The sequence below is a fragment of the Lepidochelys olivacea genome (genome assembly GCF_965140295.1).
Source record: "Lepidochelys olivacea isolate rLepOli2 genome assembly, chromosome: 4".
NCBI lineage: Eukaryota > Metazoa > Chordata > Testudines > Cheloniidae > Lepidochelys > Lepidochelys olivacea.
In genome coordinates this window covers 74055708-74070685 of record NC_140414.1, presented here as the reverse complement: position 1 = coordinate 74070685, position 14978 = coordinate 74055708, and the positions used below count along the sequence as shown (strand labels likewise).

At 42.6% G+C, this 14978-nt stretch overlaps 1 long non-coding RNA gene across 1 annotated transcript in view; it reads left to right on the top strand.

Moving 5' to 3' along the window:
- Positions 1 to 2290: 2290 nt before the first annotated feature.
- Positions 2291 to 14978, top strand: part of LOC311519982 — a 28588-nt gene continuing 15900 nt past the window's right edge. The window contains exon 1 of the long non-coding RNA XR_014711436.1: positions 2291 to 2402. This is a non-coding gene — a long non-coding RNA (uncharacterized lncRNA). The remainder of the gene's footprint in view (positions 2403 to 14978) is intronic.

Sequence of the window (14978 nt, the reverse complement as noted above, 5' to 3'; positions counted from 1 at the left end):
AAATTTTACAACAATTAGATGACTCCACCAATTTAGCTGGTCTAGAGTGAACACAGAGAATGAGTAGGGGAGGGGAGAGCATAAGTCTAAATAGTCCCATGAAGACATCTTTGATCATTCGCATCACATGCATGTCTCTCATAAAGGGAAATTATTGAGAAGCATTCAATGAAGGTTACAAAGATCAGAGTAAATGCAAGGAAGGAAGGTCTTACTGTTAAGGCACTGGAGTAGAACTTGATCCTTGTGTGCACCTGGGCACATCACTCACCTCTCTCTGGCACTCAGTCTGGTATCTGTAAAATGAGCATAAAACTTCCTTGCAACCACTCTTTGTCCATCATGGCTATTTAGCCTCTAAACTTCTCAGACAGGGACCATTTTTTACTATGCATTTGTACAGTACTTAGCATAATGGAGCCCCAATATCTGTAAGAGTCTCTAGAATCTGGCATCATCACTGGAAGCCAATTAATAATAATAAATGCATCTTCTTTTTGCTTATGAAGCTCTTCTCTTTTAATAAAGATTGATTTTACTCATTGTTTTCATTCAGGCAACCACAAATTAGTGGACTCGCTCATTTTATCCCCCGAGTTTACCATTCCAGCTTTCATGCCTGTCTGTCTCCCAGTCCTATACTGAGAAAACTTCTCTTCAGATTGAAAAGAACAATTTTCAGAGTCATCAGTGCCATTGTTAAGTCAGAAGGGTCACTGCAGAGTGACAGAAGGTTCTTCCCATCCCCCAGCACTGGAGGGTCATTTATTGAATTACACAAATCCAAGGTGAAAAATTTGAGGCATGCCAAAAGAATGTTTGCTCTCTTAGCTGGAGATGCAGAATGGCTGCTTTCCTCTTAAAAGTGCTCAGGGAAGTGACGCTGTCCATGCAGAATCCAAGAAGCATATTTGGAAAAAAATCTCACATTGTAATTTATATAACTCAAAAAACAACCCATGCACTTTATTACTTAAAACATTTGTTTTTGATTAAGACTACAATAATAAAAATGTAATTAATCCTCGTCTAGCTTTCTTGAAATGCTTCAACCTCAACATTAGCAAAAGAATTGCCAAGTAAAATGGGAAACAGCAGGTGGCATTTTAGAGCATGATTTTAATACAATCTTGCATATATACAGGCATGCTATAGTGAAATGGTAATCATGGGCCATTTAGCAGGATAAAGCAATAACTTACTCCCTGTATTCTATCCTAGCTCAGCTAACTCAACAAGCCACTTACCTCAGCGACCAGAAAGAAGCGTGCTATCAGGATAGCTTTGTCATTTCAATTTTTCATACAGTGGGTGTGTGTGTTCTGTATCTCAATACAGTCTAATCTCCCCAGTCTCCTGCCATATACATTAGTTTGTAGCAAATCCCTGTATATCAAAAATGTCAAACATTATGAAAAAGGGGGGGGGGGGGACACTAAAGAGAAAATTAGCCACAGACTCTCTTAACGGTTTCCATTCTCCCAGGCTTTGTAGGCTCTTTTGGTTCACCAACCAAACCCAAGTAAAAGCTAGTGGTAAGAATTCTTCTCTGTCAGTTATTGTTATTCTGTCCTACTTTAAGCGTTTTTATATTGCTGGAATAAAAAGACCAAGGGTTATTGTTCAGATAAAAAAAATCAAACAAAAATCAGGAAGTGCCAAATAGACTAGTCAAATAATAAGAGGCAGCAATACTTGTTGCTGCATTTGTTCCATTTCAAAATGCTTTACAGCATATTGGTAGCTTGGGGAAATTCTTTTCCCTCCGGAAGGCAGCAGGACTGCCTAGGCAAAAATCAATCTCTCTGAATTGGTGAAGAAATATATAAACACTATGAAAGGTCTATGTATTCAAGAAGAGATCTCTATCTACCGAGGTATGTTTACACTGTTGAGAGAGAACTGGATTTGACATAATCCGCAGCCATCTTCTGCATTTAACCCCCCACTTAAGCTGGAAGCAAGGACACCACAGAGTCAGGAGAAAAATCTGGCCTTGCTTAGGCAGAAAAAACAGCTGCAAGCTGCAGTTTTACTGACTGGGATAGATAAAGTGAAAGAACAGATTCATGAGAAGGAGGGGAAATGTGGAAAACTGACCTTGATTCTGGTTATCTGTGTTTATACGTTTTTTTGCTGAATCCGCTCTGCTGATAAGGAGAATAATGAACTGTTACTGGCTGTTGCTAGGGAAATTGTTAGCCTATTAGGGGCTATTTTGAGTTATGTGCTTTGTTCAGAGAAATTCTATAATGAGTTTAATTAGAAAGTGTGCTTTGAAGCAGTCAGAAGAAACTTTTCTTTGGGCAAGAAACTGACACCTATACTCCCCAGCAGCTGGACAGAAGGAGGGCCTCCAGGAAGCCTGGCTGTTGATCACTCTAAACCATCTCAGACTTTGGGTAATTATAAATATTTGGGGTGCTCTGAACCTACTGCTACAGAATATATGTGTGTGTGTGTGCGCTTGTGTCATAAATATAAAGGGAAGGGTAAACCCCTTTGAAATCCCTCCTGGCCAGGGGAAAGCTCCTCTCACCTGTAAAGGGTTAAGAAGCTAAAGGTAACCTTGCTGGCACCTGACCAAAATGACCAATGAGGAGACAAGATACTTTCAAAAGCTGGGAGGAGGGAGAGGAACAAAGGGTCTGTGTCTGTCTGTATGCTGCTCTTGCCAGGGACAGAACAGGAATGGAGTCTTAGAACTTTTAGTAAGTAATCTAGCTAGGTATGTGTTAGATTATGATTTCTTTAAATGGCTGAGAAAAGAATTGTGCTGAATAGAATAACTATTTCTGTCTGTGTATCTTTTTTGTAACTTAAGGTTTTGCCTAGAGGGGTTCTCTATGTTTTTGAATCTAAATACCCTGTAAGATATCTACCATCCTGATTTTACAAGGGGGATTTCTTTATTTCTATTTACTTCTATTTTTTTTATTAAAAGTCTTCTTGTAAAAAACTGAATGCTTTTTCATTGTTCTCAGATCCAAGGGTTTGGGTCTGTGGTCACCTATGCAAATTGGTGAGGCTTTTTATCTAACATTTCCCAGGAAAGGGGGGGTGCAAGTGTTGGGAGGATTGTTCATTGTTCTTAAGATCCAAGGGTCTGGGTCTGTAGTCACCTAGGCAAATTGGTGAGGCTTTTTATCCAACATTTCCCAGGAAAGGGGGGGTGCAAGTGTTGGGAGGATTGTTCATTGTTCTTAAGATCCAAGGGTCTGGGTCTGTAGTCACCTAGGCAAATTGGTGAGGCTTTTTACCAAACCTTGTCCAGGAAGTGGGGTGCAAGGTTTTGGGAAGTATTTTGGGGGGAAGGACGCGTCCAAACAGCTCTTCCCCAGTAACCAGTATTAGTTTGGTGGTGGTAGCGGCCAGTCCAAGGACAACGGGTGGAATATTTTGTACCTTGGGGAAGTTTTGACCTAAGCTGGTAAAGATAAGTTTAGGAGGTTTTTCATGCAGGTCCCCACATCTGTACCCTAGAGTTCAGAGTGGGGGAGGAACCTTGACAGCTTGAGATCTAATAAAAGAGGTGTTTTTAGGTAAAAGCCCTGTGTTTGTACCGATCATTTATCAGACAGAGGAGCTGTGTTCCCATTGATTTATTCCATATTCTCACCATTTGGAGAGAAACTGTGAAGTTCCCACTGCTTTGGGTCCAGGAAACACCAGGTAACAATACAATGCCCAGCACCCTGGCATGTGAGCATCTAAAAATGGCTTTGTTTCACTAAAACTCTGAAGAATATCCTTAGCATTAAGCATGAGCTTCTGTCCATCCCTATTCAGGAAAGCATTTAAGCACATGCATAATTTTAAGCACATGCCTGTGCCTGAGTCCCATTGGAGTTCTAAAGGTCCACCTCTACTTAAGAGGTGTAGTTAAAGTTGTAAACACATTCATTAATTTAAAGCAACATTATTAGATCATTGATTGTAGTTATCCAAGAAATTCCCCAACAACCCTAACTGTTAACCTGAATTTCCCTTCTCTGTCTGTATGTAGGGATATTGCTATTTTATAAGTATAGTAACAGTTTTAGAACCTGGTCCTACCATTAATATTAAATGAAAATGTAACATTCTATACACATCCCACAGTAAATTGCAGTGATTGCTGTACTCTGCCATCTGGCGATTCAGATTTGAAATCTCCCTTCCAATCTCTGTTGGAATTTGGATTAGAGGTTTGGATTTGAGCTTCCAATTTTGACCTTTGACTAGTTCTAATAAGAAGGTAAAAAATGTGTAGTTTGGCCAAAGTCATCATTTTGTAACAAAACAGCAAATTATATCAGGCTTTCCTGAGAACTACTTTAAATGGAGGGTAAAAATGAGCCTAAATAATTATAAAAGTATGCTACATATATTGATTATGGGAAATTACCACCAAATGATTGGATCTGGCACACACTACATGTGATTCACCCTACCTGTTCACTTTAGATGAGGTTCAAGTAATTCTAATGATAAGAGATTTATTAGGGACTTTATTATTTTTTTTTTACTCTGTGTGTGTGTATGCGTGTGCGAGAGAGAGAGATGTACTGTAAATAATTTTATTAAAACTTGTGGCATATTTACTTAATCAGCAACATACTCTGTTTATTCTTCCAATCCCTAGTCTATTTTAAATATGACTATGACTTGGCTTAATGGTGAAATCCTAGCGGATCTTAAACATAAAAAAGAAGCTTACAAGAAGTGGAAGGTTGGACATATGACCAGGGAAGAGTATAAAAATATTGCTCGGGCATGTAGGAATGTTATCAGGAAGGCCAAATCGCACCTGGAGCTGCAGCTAGCCAGAGATGTCAAGAGTAACAAGAAGGGTTTCTTCAGGTATGTTGGCAACAAGAAGAAAGCCAAGGAATGTGTGGGCCCCTTACTGAATGAGGGAGGCAACCTAGTGACAGAGGATGTGGAAAAAGCTAATGTACTCAATGCTTTTTTTGCCTCTGTTTTCACTAACAAGGTCAGCTCCCAGACTGCTGCGCTGGGCATCACAAAATGCGGAAGAGATGGCCAGCCCTCTGTGGAGATAGAGGCGGTTAGGGACTATTTAGAAAAGCTGGAAGTGCACAAGTCCATGGGGCCGGACGAGTTGCATCCGAGAGTGCTGAAGGAATTGGCGGCTGTGATTGCAGAGCCACTGGTCATTATCTTTGAAAACTCGTGGCGAACCGGGGAAGTCCCGGATGACTGGAAAAAGGCTAATGTAGTGCCAATCTTTAAAAAAGGGAAGAAGGAAGATCCTGGGAACTACAGGCCAGTCAGCCTCACCTCAGTCCCTGGAAAAATCATGGAGCAGGTCCTCAAAGAATCAATCCTGAAGCACTTGCATGAGAGGAAAGTGATCAGGAACAGCCAGCATGGATTCACCAAGGGAAGGTCATGCCTGACTAATCTAATCGCCTTTTATGATGAGATTACTGGTTCTGTGGATGAAGGGAAAGCAGTGGATGTATTGTTTCTTGACTTTAGCAAAGCTTTTGACACGGTCTCCCATAGTATTCTTGTCAGCAAGTTAAGGAAGTATGGGCTGGATGAATGCACTATAAGGTGGGTAGAAAGCTGGCTAAATTGTCGGGCTCAACGGGTAGTGATCAATGGCTCCATGTCTAGTTGGCAGCCGGTATCAAGTGGAGTGCCCCAAGGGTCGGTCCTGGGGCCGGTTTTATTCAATATCTTCATAAATGATCTGGAGGATGGTGTGGATTGCACTCTCAGCAAATTTGCGGATGATACTAAACTGGGAGGAGTGGTAGATACGCTGGAGGGGAGGGATAGGATACAGAAGGACCTAGACCAATTGGAAGATTGGGCCAAAAGGAATCTGATGAGGTTCAATAAGGATAAGTGCAGGGTCCTGCACTTAGGACGGAAGAACCCAATGCACAGCTACAGACTAGGGACCGAATGGCTAGGCAGCAGTTCTGCAGAAAAGGACCTAGGGGTGACAGTGGACGAGAAGCTGGATATGAGTCAGCAGTGTGCCCTTGTTGCCAAGAAGGCCAATGGCATTTTGGGATGTATAAGTAGGGGCATAGCGAGCAGATCGAGGGACGTGATCGTTCCCCTCTATTCGACATTGGTGAGGCCTCATCTGGAGTACTGTGTCCAGTTTTGGGCCCCACACTTCAAGAAGGATGTGGATAAATTGGAGAGAGTCCAGCGAAGGGCAACAAAAATGATTAGGGGACTGGAACACATGAGTTATGAGGAGAGGCTGAGGGAGCTGGGATTGTTTAGCCTGCAGAAGAGAAGAATGAGGGGGGATTTGATAGCTGCTTTCAACTACCTGAAAGGGGGTTCCAAAGAGGATGGCTCTAGACTGTTCTCAATGGTAGCAGATGACAGAACGAGGAGTAATGGTCTCAAGTTGCAATGGGGGAGGTTTAGATTGGATATTAGGAAAAACTTTTTCACTAAGAGGGTGGTGAAACACTGGAATGCGTTACCTAGGGAGGTGGTAGAATCTCCTTCCTTAGAGGTTTTTAAGGTCAGGCTTGACAAAGCCCTGGCTGGGATGATTTAACTGGGAATTGGTCCTGCTTTGAGCAGGGGGTTGGACTAGATGACCTTCTGGGGTCCCTTCCAACCCTGATATTCTATGATTCTATGACTACTGAACTGATTCATTGCCCGATGCATGTGCCATCTGGTCTCTGTGCATGAAGAAAGAACATACACATTTAGGGACACACACTGCCCTACATCCATGTGTACAATTCCCACTGACCTCCATGACAGTTCTTGCACTGGATGCAGGGCAGTTATAAGTCTTGGGAGTCATTATCCCATACAGATTGTGGAGTGAAAATATATTCACAAAACAGTGTAATTTTAAGCCTGTAGAAGTTGAATTTTGTACTCTATAAAATACGATGATAAAAAGTACAATATTAGATCAAGTTTGTACAACTACCAACTGAAGAGGGTGCCCTCTTTTGGACCACAGTTGATGCTTCGTGTATTTGAAATGGCTGAGGGTTCATGGATCTTAACTGGGCTGAAATAGTTTGGATAGAAAGCTCTTTTGTGCCACCTTGTCTAGGAAATCCTCAAATAATTTTTGAAACTCTTCCCCTTCTACAGAAATAAAAACTACATATGATGAGCAAGAAATAGATGACCTAACCAACTAAAAGGCATGCTCTCTGGCTCTTGCCTGTGCATTTGGCTGGCTAAGTAATAAAGAAACCGTCCACTTGCAGTGATTTGTATTTTGTAATGTTGAAAAGCCTTCAGCTCAGAGCGTATGAGAAGAAAGTCGAGTTTAATTCACTGCAGTTAGTTATTGTTCAGGATAATTGCTGCAGTGGAATAGTACCTTTGGGATGTGTGTGTGGAGATAGCTGCCTGATCCTCGGTAGGAAAGCAACTTCCCATCTTGTATATTACAGTAAGAGGTGGAAAAAGCTCTTAAAAGTCCAGATCCAGGAAATCTTAATTGTAAAAGAATCATTCTGAATGAAAGCAACAACCAAACATTGTTAAACAGGATCTCCACTACAATTTTGGTCAATACTCATTGCATTGCAGTATTTCCTGTTTTTATTTGAAAAGATCAAAGGACAATTTTGCCTAATGACTACATCCATGAACCCTGCAAAATCAGTATTCCATTCGGAAGCAGAGCTTTTGGCACTGAACATTACCCTGGTACTGTCTCTATGTCGGCAAAGGAACCTACACTTTAGTACCTGTTGTTTAGCTGGAAGCAAATGGTTCCCCAAGACAAGCCTCCCTGTTTATCTGGGGGAAAAAAAAAAAAAGCATGGCCTGGACTGCCCTTTGGCCCCACTTAGCAGCTGCTCTTGAGATACTATTAACAGCTTTCTGTGCTTCAAATGTACAGTAATGTAGGTGCATTAGTAACAACTGAGCGAGCATGGAGGGACTCTGTGGGTAATCTAACATCATCCCCTTTAAAGCAGTATAGGCATCCACTTTATGTGACTGTGTGAGATCAGAACATCCCAGTGTGGAGGCTACTGAGCTAACTGAAGAAAACAAATCAGCCTGTGAAAGAGAGGAATTTCGAGAGAAATATTGGCCATGGCCACTAATGCCCTGGGATAGCTGGAGGAAGAACTAAGTTATATGCCTATGAAGCAGCAGATGCAAAGGCTTTAGGTAGATTTGGAAAGGTACTAAAGGAGGACAGGAGGCATGTCAGAGATGGTCATGTAAAATACTATACAGGTTTGGCAGGTGTGTATGCAAAATGGACTCTCATCTTTTCAAGTCAGGAACCTCAACTCACGGCAGAATTCAGGAAACATTTTGGGACTACCTCTTCTCATTCCAAGCTCCCCTTTCTGCATTAACATACTAGAGGTGCTACAAATCTATCTATCCAGTATTTATATGCTGTTTATCCTGTCAGAAGACTCAGACAAACAGGATTTCTGTCAAGTTCACAATATAAACAGAATAGACAAGATGGTCTAGGACCTTACCACCTGCAGAGCTCTGTCCAAAACTAATACCTTTGACATAGCTTGCCCCCCCTCAATAAGTTCTTTCCCCTTTCACATAGACACACACAAACAGACTAATTCCAAACCACCTGATAAACTACTCAAGCCACTTCTCTTACAGGCTGGAAAGAAAGAAAGACAGAGAGAGATTATTACTGTTATTTATGCTTTTAATACCTGGGAGGTGCTTATATACTGGAGTGATGGAGACCACATAAGTAGATAGATGGCTGGATGCCTGGGGAGAATTTGGGGTGAAAATCAAAGAAACCCAGAGAGGAGTGGGGGGAAACGGGTTATTTGAGAAGCCAGGTGGGAAATCAAAGCAGATGATTTTCTCAAAGGCAGGAAGCCCATTAGTTTGAACTTGTCATCAGGATGAACAGTTTGCCACAGTGGTAGCATGTGCATGGAGAAAACAGGATTTGTAATGAAGCAGCAAGTGTTTTCTTGTATCTTAGTTCCCTGCCTCAGGGAGAAGAGAGCTCATTTGGAACACACACTTTCCTACAAAGAAAGCAGATTCTGGAATTTCCACCAAACCTCTTCAGCCTTAAAGTAACTATTTTTAATGCATATCTCATAAATGCAATTTATTTCTCAAACAAAAGGAAGCACCTTTCATTCCAATTCTGTCATCCTCCATTCGTTTGCACACACTTTTAGAGTGGTTAGTCTAAGACAGACCAAGGTATAGATGTTCATCTACTTGCCTAATAGTAGCTTCACTGATACTATGATTTTTATTTCTTTTGACATACTTATTCTTTCACAGCACGTAGAGACATGAAGCAGAGCTCCTACCTTCCATCAGCTAGATTCCCCATCACTGCACTATTTCTATACAGCTCTGTATACTACAAAATCTTCTAATGTTAGATTAGCTTTGAAAATATTCATGACTACAAAGATAAGGATATCCTCGCGCCTTTCTGTTTTCAATACAGATGCAATGGCTTAAATGCAAAAATGTTTAAAGGAAAAATGCATCATTCTATGATATACTCACACAGCAGTGTCTTTTCATACAAAACAGTTTCTCATCATGGATTAGGGTGACCAGATGTCCTGATTTTACAGGGACAGTCCCAATTTTGGGGGCTTTTTCTTATAGGCTCCTATTACCCCCCCCCAACCCCTGTCCCAATTTTTCACACTTGCTGTCTGGTCACCCTAGCATGAGTAGAGCATGATTTAGCTGTCATCATGAGACAGCCACTTCTTTTGAGGAAGAAAGAGCAATAGTGACATCTAGTGCAGTAGTGCTGCATGGCAGGGTTTGGAATTTTCTTCCAGGTTTTTATTTATTCTACAGTGGAGGCAAAAGTTAGGGCAGGAAACTTGTCAAGATCCAAACTGCACCAGCAGTGCAGATTAATAGATCTGATCCAGAATTAAACTGCTAAGTGATACATTGGGAAATTATCCCAGATTTTTAAATCTCTCCTCTTCCATTAGAAGAATGAAGTGACTATTTAAAAAAATATATTATGCCTGAATATGTCATGATTTCCTAACAATGATGCTAATACTGAAAAGATTCATTGATTCCAAGGCCAGAAGGGACTGTTGTGATCATCTAGTCCGACCCTCTGTATAAGTTCTCTTGGGTCAGAGAACTTCCCCAAAAGGTGCTGAGATCTCTCACTGGATAGCCCTCAATTCCACAAGTGATAATTGTAAAGTTTCCAATGAACTGTTAATCCTAGTCTGATGGTATTATTGAAGATGGCCCTTTCTGACGGGTATCTTTGTAATAAAAGGGCATCTAAACCAAAACCTCCTTAACAATGGGTGGGGAAACAAAACTATCAAAGCTTTCCAAGTTTTTAAGAGCAAGGAAAGGTACGCTCCATCTCTATCCCAACGGAAAGGACAGGCAGTGGTGGAGTCTTCAGGGCCCCTCTCCCCTCCCCCAGACCCTGCCTGCAGAAGAGGAAGCATTGTCTTGTGATTACAGCCATTGTAACGCTTCACTGTAGACATTACTTACATTGATGGGAGGGGTTTAACTGTCTGCATAGGTAATTGACCTCCCCAAGAGGCTGCAGCTAAGTTGACGGAAGAATTCTTCCATCCACCTTGTGCTGTCTACATGGGGATTTAGGTCAGTTTAACTACACCACTAATAGGGGGTGTGTGAATTTTTCAGGGCCCTGACTGATGTACTTAAATTGACCTAATTTTCTAGTGTAGCCCAGGTGTAAAAGTCAGAAGTTCTGTATTGAATTCCTTGCTCTGCTATAGGCTCCCTGAATGATCCTGGGCGAGTGACTTAATCTCTCTGTACCTTAATTCCACACCTGTAAAATAGAGAGTGCTTCCTCCGAAGCCTTTTGGCTTGTCTAGTTAGATTGACATCTGCTCTACATCTAAAACCTCTATTGACTTAGTTATGTTGCTCTGGGATGTGAAAAATTCACAGTGCTTGGAATAGGGTGACCAGACGTCCCGATAAAATCGGGATTGTCTCGACATTTAGTTGTTTGTCCTGATATTTTGCTTCGGCGGCACTCCGGCTTTTTTTTTTTTATTTTGCTGGGGCGGCAAAAAACCTAGAGCTGGCCCTGGTGGCAGAGTGAGCCTGTGGTTGCCCCTTCCCCCCCCCCCCGGCCCATGTGTCCTGATACTTTGTTCTTGTCATCTGGTCACCCTACCTTGGAGACATAGTTAAGCTGACCTCAGCCCAAGTATAAACACTGCTAAGTCAACAGAAGACTTCTTCCATCCACCTACCTTCCACACCTCAATGGGGTGGATTTACTACAGTGACAGAAAAACTCCTTGTCACTACAGCAAGTGTCGGCACCACGGCGCTGTAGTGTAACACCGTAGCTGTGCCACTGTAGCTTCTATAACGTAAATAAGCCCTGAAGCTCTTTGGGACAGGGACTGTCTCTTACTACAGCATCCAGCATAGTGGAGCCCTGCTCTCAGCTGGGGCCTCTAGGCACAACTGTTATACAAATAACACCAACAACATAGAAATTTCACAGCCCCAGCAAGGGGAGCAGGAAAACATTTACAGAAGTTTCACCCAAGGGGAGGCAGAATTCCCTGTCAAGCACGCAATGCTAGTGTGGTTTGGAGTCTAGAATGCACTACTGCATGTAGATCTGGAAGTTGCTGTAGCAGCCACTGGTAGCAGTGCTTCACTTCAGGGGATTGGGATGCAGCCTAGGGAGTCTCTCTTTAGCACTGGGGTTCTGCAGGGAGAAAGGGAAAGGCAGCGCTCACCTCTCCTCCTCCTCATTCCCAGCAGGTGTCATCTTTTCATTAGCAGAGCACCATTTCCACCCCCATACCCCCCAATTCAGTCTCCACTATATTTAAACCTTTCAGTGCCACAACTTATGCCCTTCTCCCTAGGCACCCACTATACATAATCCTGGCAATGTTAGAGCACAGGCATAACCTTCCCTCCTCCATTCACTCCCCAGAAGATCAGCACACTGGCCCTGGGTCACTGACCATTTGAAAAGACACTCTTGTTAACCTCCAGGATTGGTGTGTGCTAAACACCACTAGGAAGCTAGGATTCTCAGGTGTCTCATGATGTAAGGGAGTATTTTCCCGCCCATATGTTTTGTGAGGGTATTAGATATTAAAGTCATACAATTTCTACTAACTTTAATTGGGAGTTTTAATAGTCACCCTACAACTGATAGAGCTAGAACCAATGCTGTGAACTAGCTGAAATGTTGTAGTCCCAGTTTGCTATTAAGTATTTATCCATAACTCTATAAGGAAGAGGGTTTTATTTGTTTTATTTTGGTTAATTATTTTATTTCAAAAGTACAAGCTAGAAAAGAAAATGATCTGCTTTCAAAGTGAGGGTGCTAGCTAATTCATTGCCTCCTTTTTTCATCTGGTATTTTTGTAATTTGAGATTGACAGTGTAAAACTTTTTAGAAGTGTCACAGACCTTCCTTGTTCACCCTTAGCTGTGAGGTGACTCCCTCTCCCAGCAAAGTCTGAGAGGTTGTCCAAATCCCAGGCTGTTGCTGTTGGCATTGCAAGCAGGTCCTGTCTCCATGTTCAACATGCACTACAACTGCCGCCATGACAAGTGTCACACAGCATTGAGGAACAAAAATACTGAAAATAATAACACATTAGCTGTCACTGATGCTTTAAGGGTTAATCTTTTGTGACATGCCAGGGACAGAGAAGCACTTTGGCAAACCACATATCCCTGCAGGGGCAACACAGTTGTTTAAGCATTGCTCATTTGCTGCCACCCAACAAACTCTGAAAGGGGAAAGGGTGAATTGAAAGCTTTGTAGGCGTGTGGAAAGTGTGGATGGAAAAGAGCAAGACAGAACGGAGCAGACTGAAAGAGTGAGGGAGTGATATGACAAAGATAAAGAGAAAATAAGGATTGTGAGAAAATCACGGAAGGGAGGAACAAATACAAACCAGGTAAAGAAAGACAGGAAAAGAAGGAGAGAGAGGAAATGATCATTTAATATTACAGGGAAAATATACCGGAGAAAGTAGGAGGAAAAAAAGACACCAAAATATACAGTAGAAGATAAGAAAATATAATAAAACACTAGAAATAGAGGAGAGATACAAGGAGTGAAAAAGGAAGGGAGACATAGTAAATCTCATTGTTTAATGCCAAAAATATTACATTAAATGTTCAGAAATGTTATATCATAGAATCATAGAATATCAGGGTTGGAAGAGACCTCAGGAGGTCATCTAGTCCAACCCCCTGCTCAAAGCAGGACCAATCCCCAATTAAATCATCCCAGCCAGGACTTTGTCAAGCCTGACCTTAAAAACTTCTAAGGAAGGAGATTCTACCACCTCCCTAGGTAACGCATTCCACTGTTTCACCACCCTCCTAGTGAAAAAGTTTTTCCTAATATCCAACCTAAATCTCCCCCACTGCAACTTGAGACCATTACTCCTTGTTCTGTCCTCTTCTACCACTGAGAATAGTCTAGAACCATCCTCTCTGGAAACACCTCTCAGGTAGTTGAAAGCACCTATCAAATCCCCCCTCATTCTTCTCTTCCGCAGACTAAACAATCCCAGTTCCCTCAGCCTCTCCTCATAAGTCATGTGTTCCAGACCCCTAATCATTTTTGTTGCCCTTCGCTGGACTCTCTCCAATTTATCCAGATCCTTCTTGTAGTGTGGGGCCCAAAACTGGACACAGTACTCCAGATGAGGCCCCACCAATGTCGAATAGAGGGGGACGATCACGTCCCTCGATCTGCTCGCTATGCCACTACTTATACATCCCAAAATGCCATTGGCCTTCTTGGCAACAAGGGCACACTGCTGACTCATATCCAGCTTCTCGTCCACTGTCGTCCTTAGGTCCTTTTCCGCTGAACTGCTGCCTAGCCATTGGGTCCCTAGTCTGTAGCTGTGCATTGGGTTCTTCCGTCCTAAGTGCAGGACCCTGCACTTATCCTTATTGAACCTCATCAGATTTCTTTTGGCCCAATCCTCCAATTTGTCTAGGTCCCTCTGTATCCTATCCCTGCCCTCCAGCATATCTACCACTCCTCCCAGTTTAGTATCATCCGCAAATTTGCTGAGAGTGCAATCCACACCATCCTCCAGATCATTTATGAAGATATTGAACAAAACCGGCCCCAGGACCGACCCCTGGGGCACTCCACTTGGCACCGGCTGCCAACTAGACATGGAGCCATTGATCACTACCCGTTGAGCCCGATAATCTAGCCAACTTTCTACCCACCTTATAGTGCATTCATCCAGCCCATACTTCTTTAACCTGCTGACAAGAATACTGTGGGAGACCGTGTCAAAAGCTTTGCTAAAGTCAAGAAACAATACATCCACTGCTTTCCCTTCATCCACAGAACCAGTAATCTCATCATAGAAGGTGATTAGATTAGTCAGGCATGACCTTCCCTTGGTGAATCCATGCTGACTGTTCCTGATCACTTTCCTCTCATGTAAGTGCTTCAGGATTGATTCCTTGAGGACCTGCTCCATGATTTTTCCAGGGACTGAGGTGAGGCTGACTGGCCTGTAGTTCCCAGGATCCTCCTTCTTCCCTTTTTTAAAGATTGGCACTACATTAGCCTTTTTCCAGTCATCTGGGACTTCGCCCATTCGCCACGAGTTTTCAAAGATAATGACCAATGGCTCTGCAATCACAGCCGCCAATTCCTTTAGCACTCTCGGATGCAACTCGTCCGGCACCATGGACTTGTGCACGTTTTTTCTAAATAGTCCCTAACCACCTCTTTCTCCACAGAGGGCTGGTCATCTACTCCCGATGTTGTGATGCCCAGCGCAGCAGTCTGGGAGCTGTCCTTGTTAGTGAAGACAGAGGCAAAAAAAGCATTGAGCACATTAGCTTTTTCCACATCCTCTGTCACTAGGTTTTGCCTCCCTCATTCAGTAAGAGGCCGATGGTGAGATGTTCACCCTGGCTCCAGTCCCTGTACACTGCTATGAAGGGCCAGAGAAGGGTAAGGAGGGCCCAAAAGCCTTGGTTGT